Source organism: Sarcophilus harrisii, chromosome 5 (assembly GCF_902635505.1).
Source record: "Sarcophilus harrisii chromosome 5, mSarHar1.11, whole genome shotgun sequence".
Taxonomy (NCBI): Eukaryota; Metazoa; Chordata; class Mammalia; order Dasyuromorphia; family Dasyuridae; genus Sarcophilus; species Sarcophilus harrisii.
In genome coordinates, this window is record NC_045430.1 from 181,465,289 (window position 1) to 181,478,341 (window position 13,053).

Consider the following 13,053-nt stretch of genomic DNA (forward strand, 5'->3'; position numbering starts at 1 on the left):
GTATATATCCTGTAAATAAAAGGCTATTAAATTAAAAAAATAAATAAATAAATAAAATAAAATAAAATAAAATGTAATTGACCATTTAACATTTACCTTTAAAGTGTTCTTATGTGCAACAATGAGAACCCTAAGAGATCACAGATCTGGAGCTGCAAAATACAGGTAATCAAATCCAATCTTCTCCTTTTGCAAAGGATGGAATGAGGCCCTGAGATGACTAGTGACCTGCCCAAGATTACAAAGGTGATCTAACAAAAAGCAGAACCCTAACTTCATTCTTTGATTCCAAAGCCAAAAAGGTCTTTCCATTCATTATGCCATAATGCCTAGTTCATGTTAAGATTTAGCCTAAAATAACATATTTTGCTAAATGAACAAATATTTCCCATCTTGATTTAGCATAAATTATTCATGCCATTTCAGCAATGTAAACAGAAGCCATATTCTAGAAACTGCCATAGGTACAATATATATTTAACCTTAACTCCTGCCAAGCCACTGCTACCCCAGTCTCCCATTTTCTTTTCTTTTTGACTTTTCTCTAACATTTAAATCATTCCATTATTTATGGCTTTTATTACCTTATTTCCTGACATTTCTTACCTAAAATCACATTCACTAGCATTATGCAATTATTGAGCATCCACAAAGTAATAAACTTTTCCCAAATATTTCTGAGTCAAGAGACAATATACATTGGAAAGAAAACTTACTTAAGAATAAGCAGATCTCCCCTGGAAATCAAGGTACTGTCATTTAAAAAGCAAAGGGCACATAGCTTTCCTTACCTGTAAATCAGACTATATTTACTACCTATCTGACAGATTATTTTAAGGATTAAAAGAAACAAAGCTCAGTGTAAACATTAAATCCTTCACAGAAAAAAAAAATATATCAAAAATAATGTTTTTTCTTCCATTAACTGGCTCTTACACAAATTAAACCATTAGCTGGCAGTTACACATATAAACATAAAACCTCAATAATTCAATCCAGTAAGGAAATCCTGTCATACAAGATCTTAGTCCTTTCTGTACCATTTTAACTTTTTTCCAATTTTAATGTCCAATGGAAAGTCTATAAAATTGTCTTTATTCTAGGAATAGAAAGTTTTTCTTAAAAACACATTTAAAATCTGTTAAATAATACAAATGAGAATGGAAACTTTCATCCAGTATACTGCAATAAAATGTGTAAATATTATTTCCAATTTAATAAAAATATTTTTTAGAAGATAATGATTTGATTACTTAGTAGATAAATTGAGATTTCCAGCCAAGAGCGCTACCTGGAACAGCAGGCAGAGTGCCCACCTGGCACACACTTAGTCCAACAAATCTGTCAAGTTTGCAGCATACCATATAATTTTCAAGAAATCCAATGTAAAACTACAGCATGTGACTTTTTCCACCTCAGAAATTCAAAAGATAGTGATAGAAAAGTCAGCTTTAGCAGAGGCTAGCCTCCCAATAAGGTAAGAAAATAGACAAGGGACTGGACTCTCTGGTCTAGATTTCCAATTAGTACCTAGATAAAGCAAGAAAGAGGGACTATCCCCAAAAAGCTTCAAAGAGGTTTGGAGATCTGGAGAAAAGGTACGGAGCAAAGATAAAAGGTCAATGAAAACCTCAGACTAAGAGAGCCCATACCTCAACTTTGTAAAGTCCCTAACTCAGGACACTGAGATATCAAAGAGGGCCCTAAAGATTCAGCTCTCTGAGCCTCCAAGTGGGAGTGGAGAGGTAAAGATCACAACATGAACTCAAGAGCCTCATAAGGAAAAGATCAATCAGGGCCAATTATTCCTCCCAAAAAAGCAACAGAATGGCGAGTAATCCAAGACAAATCTGGACTCAGTAACCAAAGGCAGAAAAATGAGCAAATAAAAGAAAAACATCAACTAGTTTCAAAAATTAGTGCAGATCTAGATATTCCTCCACTCACTCCAAAAGGAAATTAACTCTCTAACAACTACAGGTGCTCAAAAAAAAAGTTAATTCATCCCCAAAAAACTCGTTACATTAAAAAGACACAGCTGAAAGGAGAAAATAATCAACTTCATCCCAGAAACGAACTTCCAAAACATTAGAAGAGATCAAAAAGAATTCAATAATTTCATAACACAAGAAATATTAAAATAAAATGAAAAAATTTAAAAAGCAAAAGAAAATATAAGGGAAAAACAACTGATCTGGAAAACAGGTCAAAACGAAATAATTTAACAATCATTGCAATGCCTTGAAAATCATAATAAAAAAAATAAATCTGGACATTACATTTCAAGAAATCATAAATGAAAACTGCCTAAAGTTTATCAGAATCAGAGAGCGAAATCAAGATAGAAAAAATTCACCAATCACTTCCTGAAAGGAATCCAAAAAGGAAAAGTCTGAGAAATAGTATAAACAAAATCTATATCAAAGAAAAAATACTGCAAACATGCAAAAAAAGTAGCTCAAGTATCAAGAAACTATAATTAGGATCAAATAAGACTTGGTACCATAAATGAGAATTAATCTTGAATATTTCAAAAAAAATAAAAAAAAGGTAGATGAGACAGAATTACAAAAGATAATTACTCACTCTACAGAGCTAAATATCACAAGAAAAACAAATACTTAAACATTTCTAATGAAAAGAGTAGGAACTCTAAACTATCGAGCAACCTAGAGGAGGCAAGAAAGGTAAATTTACTGGACATACTGAAGGAGGTTATGAGTTGATGGAGGACTAGCATTTTACTTAGATTTTCAAAGACAAAAAAGCAGATTTGGGGAGGGAAGTATATTTTGAGTGTTTAAAGAAGGGAAAGAAAAATAAAAGAAGAAATAAACTAGTGTAAAAAGGAGGAAAAAAGGGTAGATTTTAACTGTAGTTGAAAAATGTACATGTAAATATATCCAATGAACCTCATTCTCTCTACTAGGGAACTAAGTATACAATGGATACAGCACTAAATTTGAAGTCACTAAGGCTGAATTTAAATCCAGCCTCAGATACTATGAGTGTGATTCTGGAGACATCAATTAACCTCTATTTGTTTCAATTTCCTTAATGGGGATAAATAAATAAAAAACAATAATAATAATAATAATAATAATAATAATAAGCACAAAACTCACAGAACTCTTTGTGAGGATCAAATTTAAAAAAAATTTATAAAGCATTTCGAATAGTGCCTAGAAGATATTAGGTTCTAGATAAATAATGATTCCCTTCCCTAACCTATCTTAAATGAACAAAAAGAGGCTTGAATACACCCACAGTTTAGTGTAGGAATTCATTCAATTTAACAGCAAAATTGGGGATTAGGGATGAGGAAGAAATGGAGGTTAAAAGGGAAAAGAATTGTAAGCAAAAAATACTTGCTGATCCTGAAAATGAGATTAAGGGGAGGAGAGGGTGTAGGGGGGAAAACTGGACTACAAGCTTAAGGAATGCTTTAGATTGCTTTGTAGAATATTTAACAAAAAAATGTATTATGTGAATTTAATGAAGTAATATTCACCATAAGATTACTAAAAACAAAATTTCGGAGAATTCTGGATAGCATGAACTAATGCAGTTCATACTAAACTGAGTAGTAGCCTGAAAACAATTAATAAAAGGCAAAAACAACTTTAAATGACTTAAGAAGTTAGCTTAATATAGTGAACAGTTTTTTCCAGAGTAACTATGATGAGGTATACCTGCCAATGCCTGTGAAAAAAGTGCAGAGAGGTACAAAAACAAAGTCACATTTTTTTTTTTTTATTATGGTAAGTCAATTAATTCAAACTACCTTTCAAAATTAATTACATGATTTTTTAAAAACTAGTCTTATTTGGGGAGAAAAGAAGCAGTAGAAGTAAGGGGGTTAGCAAAAAAGATACTAAAGAAGATGACCATTGCAGCAATTTTTTATATGCACAGAAGTTAAGAAGGGAGCAGAGGGAGCAGGTGAGTTTTGAATACTCCACTGACATTGTCAGCATTTGGTACAGGCCCTTGTCACCTCCTTCCTGGAAAATTTTAATAGCCTGCTAGTTGGGTTCTCATCTCAAGTCTCTTCCTACTCCAACTCTGCTTCAAATTAATTTTCCTAAAGCACAGGTTGGCAATGTGTTTCACACACAGTTTTTATGTTGCTTCTCCCATTAAATTAAGAGCTTCTTGAGAGTAGAAAACTTCTTTTACTTTTCTTTGTATTGCCATCACTGCACCTACTACACAGAAGCTGCTCAAGAAGTACTTGCTAGACAGTTAAAGCTAAAAACAGATTTAATCAGAAGAGAAAAATAAGAAAACTACATACATGTCAGCCATATTAATAGTTTTAGACTACATAAAATAACTTTACAGTATAAAGTTGGAATATTGTATGATATAGAAAATGATGGATTTAAACACCTATGCAAAGACATGAACTTATGATCGAAGAGACTATCCACTTCAGAGAAAAAGTGTGCTCTTATACATGTGTGTGTATATCCATACTTAATGCAGAAGAAAGTAAAAAGTGCACTGCAGAAAACAGAAAAAATCTACAAGGAAGCAAAGAAAAGATGGACAGTTCTGAATACAATATGTACTATTTATTGTGTAGGCTTTCTTGAAATGGAAACTTATTGCTTTATATTCTGAATTCTCTCATAGTCTACTGTGCACATGGCAAATATTTTTCTTTTAGTAAAAATAGATCTAATTAAGAGATAAGCAAAGAAAGTTTATCTTGATAAAAGGCACATAAACAATCAAGTAGTAATGATACTAAATATGTATGCAGCAAGTGGTAGATTTTAATCTAGTTACAGGAAGAAATAGACAGCAAAACTATACTAGTGGGAGACCTCAATCTTCTCTCATAATCAGACCACAATCTAACAGTCTACATCTCAGAATCTAACTACAAAATAAACAAGAAAGTAACTAGATTGATTAATAAAATCCTAGAAAACTTAGCGATGATAGACTTCTGGAGAAAACTGAACAGGGACAGAAAGGAATACATCTTTTTTTCTCAGCAATACATGGCAGTTACAGAAAATATGATCATGTATTAGGGCATAAAAACCTCACAATCAAATGTAGAAAAGCAGAAATTTTAATGCTTCCTTTTCAGATTACAAAGCAATAAAAATTGTATTCAATAAAGGGGCTGGGAAAAATAGACTAAAAGCCGAATGGAAATTAAATAATCTAATTCTAAAAAATGAGTGAGTCAAACAACAAATCACAGAAACAATCCATAATCTCATCCAATAGAGAAAGAAACTAATGAGACAACATACCAAAACCTATGGGATGCAGCAAAAGAAGTTCTTAGGGGAAATTTTATATCTCTAAATAGCAACATAAAAAAATTAGAGAAAGATCAATGAATTGGGCATGGAACTAATTTTCTTTTCTTTTCCAATTTTGTATTCAAGTTTAAAATAAATATATGAAGAGAAGAAAATAAAGGAAATAAATACTTATTGACAGACAAATTTGAGGTGAGATAATTTAAGGCCTGGGAGGCTCACCCCGAAGTGGGCCACAACTGTCAAATATCATTGTTAGCAAAGATGATGCTGTTTAGTTTCAAGCAGTACAAAAGAGTAGAACTGAAAAGTTCACTATAGCTAAAGACATGGTGGGCATTTGATTTACAACTCACACAATTGACACCATGATGTTAAAACCTAAAAACAACTGAGTAGACAGTCTCTCTCAAGATATTAACCTGCTTAAATTCAATTTCCAAGTGGCTAATACCTCTAAATTTCAACTGTATTACTGAACTAAAAAAGAAAAAGAATTTTAAATTATGCAGTATTAGTTATGCAGTATTAGTCATTGATTCTATGTTGAAATCCCACACAGCATGAGCCATGTTAGCTAAACTAACAAAATGAATAATTTAGCTTTTAGTCAGCAGGGATTCACTCTACCACCTTCATTATTTGCTTCATAATATCCATTTCTATCTTTCTTGAAACTTTAAACATAACAAAATTAATCCATCCTACATTTGAAGTAGTCCAGATGATCAAGAATTTACAACCCTACTTATTGGTCTGCCTTAATATATTGCCAACACTGGGAAATCAATAATTATCAAACATTTCATACACACACAACACACACACATACGCGTGCACCCTGTATTAAATTGAAAAAATTTCATAATGTTTAATTACTTGATATTTCCTAATCAGAAGAAATAAAAAGAATAAAAATAATTTTATTATTATAATAATAAAATAAAGGAATAACAAAAATATATATTTATATAAATATTTACATATATAAACATAATGTTTATATATTTTATATTACATATATAATTACATATAAATTATAAATATAAAAATAAAATAATAAAATAAGATTAAAACAAGAATAAGGAATAAGAATAAAAAATTTATTTTTCAATAAATATTTTTGAGGTTGCCTTGTTTTTAATTAATAAAATGCCAGAAAATAAAGTACAGACAAGAACACATTATAAACATTCAGACCTTGAAATTAACCCACTAAATACACAGTAAATATCTGAAAACTGTAATTTTTGATAACCACAATCTTAAAAATAATCACCAACACCAGAGATAAATACAACAAAATATAGTACACTTCTGTAACTACACATTACTTTGAAATATACATCATAATATTATGATCCTTTGACAATATAATCTTAATATAATATAAAACACAACAATTAAATGCCTACAATGAAGACCATGAACTAGGTATTGATGAAAATACAATTAAAAAAAAAAAAAGAATAGTGTCCCTTTATTTTTTTTTAAAGCTTTTTATTTACAAAACATATGCATGGGCAATTTTTCAATGCTGACCCTTGCAAAAACCTTTTGTCCCAAATTTTCCCTCCTTCCCCAATCCCCTCACCTAAATGGAAGGTAGTCCAATACATGTTAAAATATATGTTAAATCCAATATATGTTTACATATTTATACAGTTATCTTGATGCACAAGAAAAATCAGGTTAAGAAGGAAAAAAGAAACTGGGAAAGAAAACAAAATGCAAGCAAACAACAACAGAGAGAGTGAGAATGCTATGTTGTGGTCCACACTCTGTTCCCATGGTTCTCTCTCTAGGTGTAGATGGCTCTCTTCACTAGGTTTTTTTCAAATACTAGATTGCTATAATCATTGATTATTTTGTTCTGTGAACCTAACCTATTCCACTGATGAGCTGTTCTATTTCTTAGCCAGTACCAAATGGTTTTGATGACTGCTACTTTATAATATAGTTTTAGATCTGGTACAGCCAGCTTTTCTTTGCTTTTCTTTTCGTTAATTCCCTTGAAATCTTGACTTTTTTTTCTTCCAGATGAATTTCGTTGTTATTTTTTCTAGGTCAATAAGTATATTTCTTCTATTGCCTTTACACAAAAATAAATTTATGGCCATCAACAACAGCTAGCAGGAAAGTGAAAGCATCAAGGAACTGCATATGTTCACACCAACTCAGTACAAATCTTTTCATAAAAAGAAAGCTTTCACTCTATTACTTTCTCACACTCTGCCAAATAGCAAAGGCTTTTCAGTCATACTGAAGCTAATGAGAGTCCTATATGGATTCAAATTCGTCAAGATGAGAGATAATCATGGATATTTCAAAATAGGCCCTCTAAGCAACACTAGGGTTTCATAGCCAACTAGTATTGCACAAAATAGGTTTGACTAACAGTTTGCTCTTAATTGTGAAAAAAAGAAATTGCAGTAAAAATTACAGTAAATTTCATGAAGAGGTATAGCAGATGTTATGTAGAGGATGAATCTTTATTCCATCTGGCTGCTGCTGCCAAACGCACCCAGCCTCTCTTTCCCAGGTTTCTAAATGTTAACATTTCCTTAACTTGAAATGCTTACACTGTACAAAAAAACTTAAGCATAACACATTTGTGGTGCAAACAGTTTGTCATTTTTTGCTTAGTTCAACATGAGTGAGATTGTTAATGTATTTTGACAAACTTGCATAACATCCTAAAATGTTTTGAACAATGCAGTTAAGGTCTCAATGCAATATTAATGACTGAATAATGTTCCTGAATACAAAGTTTAATATTTAATGACTCATAATGCTGCCTGAATTTGATGCAGAAGAAAAATGTGATTTTGGAATCACTGCAGTTGTCATGCAGTTTGAGAATAAAACTACAGATTGTGAGAAAACCTTTAATCTAAACTCTAAACTATGGTCTCAAGTGTGAAACTGATTCTTTACCTACTGAACTTCTAGTAATGACAATTATTCATGGCATGGAATCCATGTATTCAAGTTTGATTTTTCAAGATTTTTATATCATTATAAGTTTACTCACTTGGAACAGAGCTAAGAAAAATAATAAAATATATTCAGAAGAGGGAGAACAACTAAATCAAGATTAAGCCTCTTTTATGGGATAAGCATATTCAACAGTTTAGACTCACAAGTCAAGATAACCATTGTCTGTTCTGTGAAAGAATAGAAGGCTTATAACTTGTACCCAAACTGTACCCATCTTGTACCCAACAAGAATATGCCTGAGGAATCTATGTCAAATCTAGTTTATCTGTTAATCTGAGCCTAAGGATATGTAACTTGCAAATAGGATCCCAAATGAGATCTACCTCATTCAAAAGTAATTCCCAAAACTTAAAAATCTATAAGAAAATACCAGAACAGGTCTTTTTGAAAGTTGGTTAAGTATGACAAGCCCTCCAGAGATGTAGGGGAAATACTATAAAGAAATCCTTAAAGGTATTTTAATATTACTAGTTTGAAATGAAAAGATATTAAAAGTATGAAAATGAGTTTCAATTCCCAACTCCCAATCTGCATTTGCATTTTATAAGAGATATTAGCCAAGTAGATAAGCACTTTGCCAGCATTGCTTCAATCATTTTAAAGAAACCTAATACTAATACATATAGTAGGTACATAATAAATAAATGCTGGCTGGATTTAAGTGAATACAGTCTTAACAGTACCATAATAGAATGACTTTCACAGCATAACTGACAAATAGTTATTCAATCTTTGCTTAATGAGCTCTGAAGAGAACTCTATTTCTGAAGGCTGTCCACCATGCTATTTATTCGTTCTAAACAACTAGAAATGTTTTACTTTTATAAAGCCCAAATCTGTTCCTCTACAATTTGTAATCATCGCCATGTCAGCTTTCCCATCTGTACCTTGTTACTTACTCACATGACCACTTCCTTAATTTGGATTTTCATACCTATTTGTTATTCATACCTCCAACTTTGTCTCCCTACTTCCAAACTTCTTTCCTTCTAATACATAGTATACACAAATAATCATTGTAAAGCATATGTCATTCCCTTGTTCAAGAATATTCAGTTATTTCCTAAAGTATTCTGGATAAATCATTCAACAAATATTAAGTACATTTGTTACATGCAGAAAAAATTGTTTTTGATATAGTGCTGTGCAATTTAACAGGAGCAAAATAAAATAATTAAATATATTGACTTACACAACAAATTCTTCAATGTTTCATATCTTATAATATGTAATATGTCCTCTTTGTGCTGCAGTTTCTTATTTAACATAATTTGGCATTGTTCTTATAATGATATTTATTATCTAATTCTTCTCGATATTAGGATATTTTTAATTTTACATTTTTATGACAGTTAAATGTAGAATAAGGGTCATTTTTTTCCAAGTCTAGACTAGATAACAGCCAAAGGCAATGATCTTGGGAGGTGGGGGGGTGAGGGGGAACTGAGGAAGGGAAGGGAGAGAGGAAAGGGAGAGAAGAGAGAAAGGGGGGGGGGGAGTATGTGAAGAGGACAGAAGACAAAGTGATAAGGAGAAGAGAGCAGGGGAATGTGGGGCAAGTAGAAAAGAAGAGGCAGAAGATACATGATTTTTAAAACTCAATTTATTTTTATTTTCAACTCTGATTATTTACAAAAAAACACAAGAAAAACAAAACCTGTTACAATTATGTATAATCAAGCAGCCCTCTTATCTACAGACACCTCTGTTTTTTAAGTCACCTTAGGCTTAAAAAAATAAAAATAAAAGGATTCCCTGGGATTTTTTTCTCAAAGAAAGGCTGAGTAAGCAAAAATGTTTCCTCTCATTCTGCCCATCTTGACACTGCTTCCTACTCACAAGTGTTCGTGGGCTTTAAGTCAAGAGTCTCCAAGAATTCTCACTGAAGTATTCTCATATCCATTTCTTAGATAATATTTCTTAACTTTTAAAGTTATGTATCATGATGGAAGGTCATATTATCAATATTTTATCTCCACTTGGGAATTCCAGTAATTCCAGAATACTTCTACTTTTCAATGTAACAACATATTTATCATTCTATCACAAAGGACGAGATTTCCAAAACAACATGAAATTACAAAAAAAAAAAAAAGAAAGAAAGAAAAAAAAAAGAAAAAGAAAAAAAAAGATGATGGGTAGTTTACATTCTCATTCCGAAGACCAAATCTTACATGCTTACCTGAACTTCTCCCGGCAACTATTCTGATACAGCCATGAATGGTAAAATGAATTTCATGAGTTAAAATGACGTTTTTTCCAATATTCGATATGCCAGTATTTGTATGGATATCCATACTTTTGTTTATCAAAGGTTAGCAACTATTTTTACTTGTTTTGTCTCTGTTCAACCACATTCTACTCTCAAAATCAATAACAACACTTCCAGCTGTGAGGTTCTTCAGATCTTTTTTCATTTCTGATATTCCATAGCAATAGATTGTCAGTTCTTGGGCGTTTTTGTTTTGTTTCTATCTCTGGTCACACTAGTTTACTGTAGGTACAATGACAATGGAATCAAATCCATTATGGGCTTAAGTCACATGAAAACATATGACTTCCTCACATCAACAGCTTTTGCCATATCTCTAACATTTAATTAAATATATTCTTTAAGAAATACAAGTTTTGTACAGCTTTTGAGTTATATTTATTTTTAAGAATTCAAAACACAAGAAAAGAGAGCAATGAAAAATACATTTGTATCACATGAAATCTAGCACTCAAATGATAAAGAATAAACTAAAGAGGAGCAGCTAAGTGTCACAGTGGATAGAGCACCAGCCTTGAAGTCAGGACTACCGAACTTCAAATGTGATCTCAAACACAACATTTTCCTGGCTGTGTGACCCCCCAGCAAGTCACTTAACCCCAAATGCCTCAGCAGAAAAAAAAAAAAAAAAATTTAACTAATTAAAAAAACATTAATAAAACATAAGAAAATCAATTCAATCCATCTTCGTCTGATCAAAGTCAAACATTTTGAGTTAGCCAAGTTTCAGCAAAGGCATATATATATATATATATATATATATATATAAAACCAATGCTATCACAAACTTTAACCATATCAAATTATCACTTGCCCCAAATTAATTCACATAACACCCTATGTCACTGTCATGAAAATAAATTTTTTACAATATAAAATTTTTTAAAGAGAAAGATGCAAATATCTAAAACCAACCAACCTATATATTTTTTGTATAATACATACAAAAGAAAATACTATATCCCTCAAAACTCAAATTACTGCAGTGTTATTCAAATCCAAAAGTGCACATTTGAAGTGATTTAACAACCGGATTTTATATAGTGAAGAAGGTGGAGATGAAATCAAGAACAAATGTAAAGAAAAGAATAGGCCTTGGCAGAAAGCAAAAACCATATCTTTAGAGAATAGGACAAAGAAGATAAGGAAGAATGATTTAGAGAAGTTTTGAGTTATAGTTTAAGGGAGAAGGAGACTATGATAGATTATCTATTTTCTCAGTGAAGTACAAAGCGGGGTAAAGAAGGGTCCTCTGATGTGAAGAGAGCATATGGCATAGGAGGCTTGAGGAGAACTGACAAAATTTGGAATAGCAGCTTTTGATGATTATTAGATTATAATATATATACAATAATGTATATCAATATAAAGCAGACAACTATGTCAAATTAACATGATATAGTTTGAGTATTTTATATCAAAATTTACAATTTTCATCCAGTACTGGCATTTTAATAATTACCATTTTAATAGATTTTGAGGGGGTAACTGGGTGGGACAGTGGATAGAGCACCAACCCTGACGTCAGGAGGACCTGAATTAAAATCTGACCTCAGACACTTAATGCTTCCCAGCATCCAATATTTCCTTAATGTGACGGACAAATTAATTAATACTGCCTACCATTAATAATATCTCTATATATAGTCTAACCATAAATAATGCTTTTTCCTTTAATTATTTAGGTCCTTTATATTTCTACAAAAACTTTTTTGAAGCTATAGTTCTATAAGTCTTACATATAAACTGATACATCATTATCCTTGTAGTAAATATATTTTACTTCTATTTTAAATGTAATTTTTTCCAATGAAAGCAGGAAAGTGAGATAGAATTATGATGAATTGTATATAGGTTTAAGTTTTTATTTTCTTACTTTACAAAACATGCTCCCAATTAAATTTCTGTGTTGATTCTCTACTGTTCTCTAAGTAAACATTTATACTGCCCAGAAATAAGATAAATTTTGTACCCTTTTAAAATTCTGTTCATTTCTTTTGTTTGTCCTTTGGTAAGGTTATCATGTACAGCATTATGAGAAAAAAATTGCAAAAATAACAACAATAATGATAATAGATCACATTTATATAGAGCTTTAAGTTTCACAAACCTGTTTATTATATGCATTATCTCAGGGAGTTACCTGGAAGTTAAGGCAAAAATGTCTGGGGTTATCACATATGCAACTGTTGGCTAACTATTTTTAGATAAATGCTTTTACTCATTTTAAGAAAGGTCCTTTTATTTCAATTTGTTTTTAGGATATCTTCAAAACTATGAAGCCTGCTTCCAACCTGTCTCCTACAGACACCCTTGAAAGAAATCATCATCATAAAAAAAGGATTCGCCTTCCTCATCACTACTTGAAACAACTGCTCACCAACTGCCACCAAAAAGCAGACAGGCATAAGAGAAATCAGAGTAGCAGAACTCTCACCTCAAAATCACCAGTCCAGTTTTCAGATCAGCCCTTACAGCCATGATGTAGGGGAATAA

At 31.5% G+C, this 13,053-nt stretch overlaps 1 protein-coding gene and 1 long non-coding RNA gene across 9 annotated transcripts in view; one reads left to right on the forward strand and one right to left on the reverse strand.

Moving 5' to 3' along the window:
* The window catches only part of LOC116419389, a 97,621-nt gene extending 84,738 nt beyond the window's left edge, over positions 1-12,883 (forward strand). Inside the window, exon 2 of the long non-coding RNA XR_004229686.1 lies at positions 12,819-12,883. This is a non-coding gene — a long non-coding RNA (uncharacterized LOC116419389). The remainder of the gene's footprint in view (positions 1-12,818) is intronic.
* The window catches only part of CHCHD3 (coiled-coil-helix-coiled-coil-helix domain containing 3), a 298,530-nt gene that overhangs the window by 195,714 nt on the left and 89,763 nt on the right, over positions 1-13,053 (reverse strand). The gene's annotated exons all lie outside the window — the stretch shown is intronic.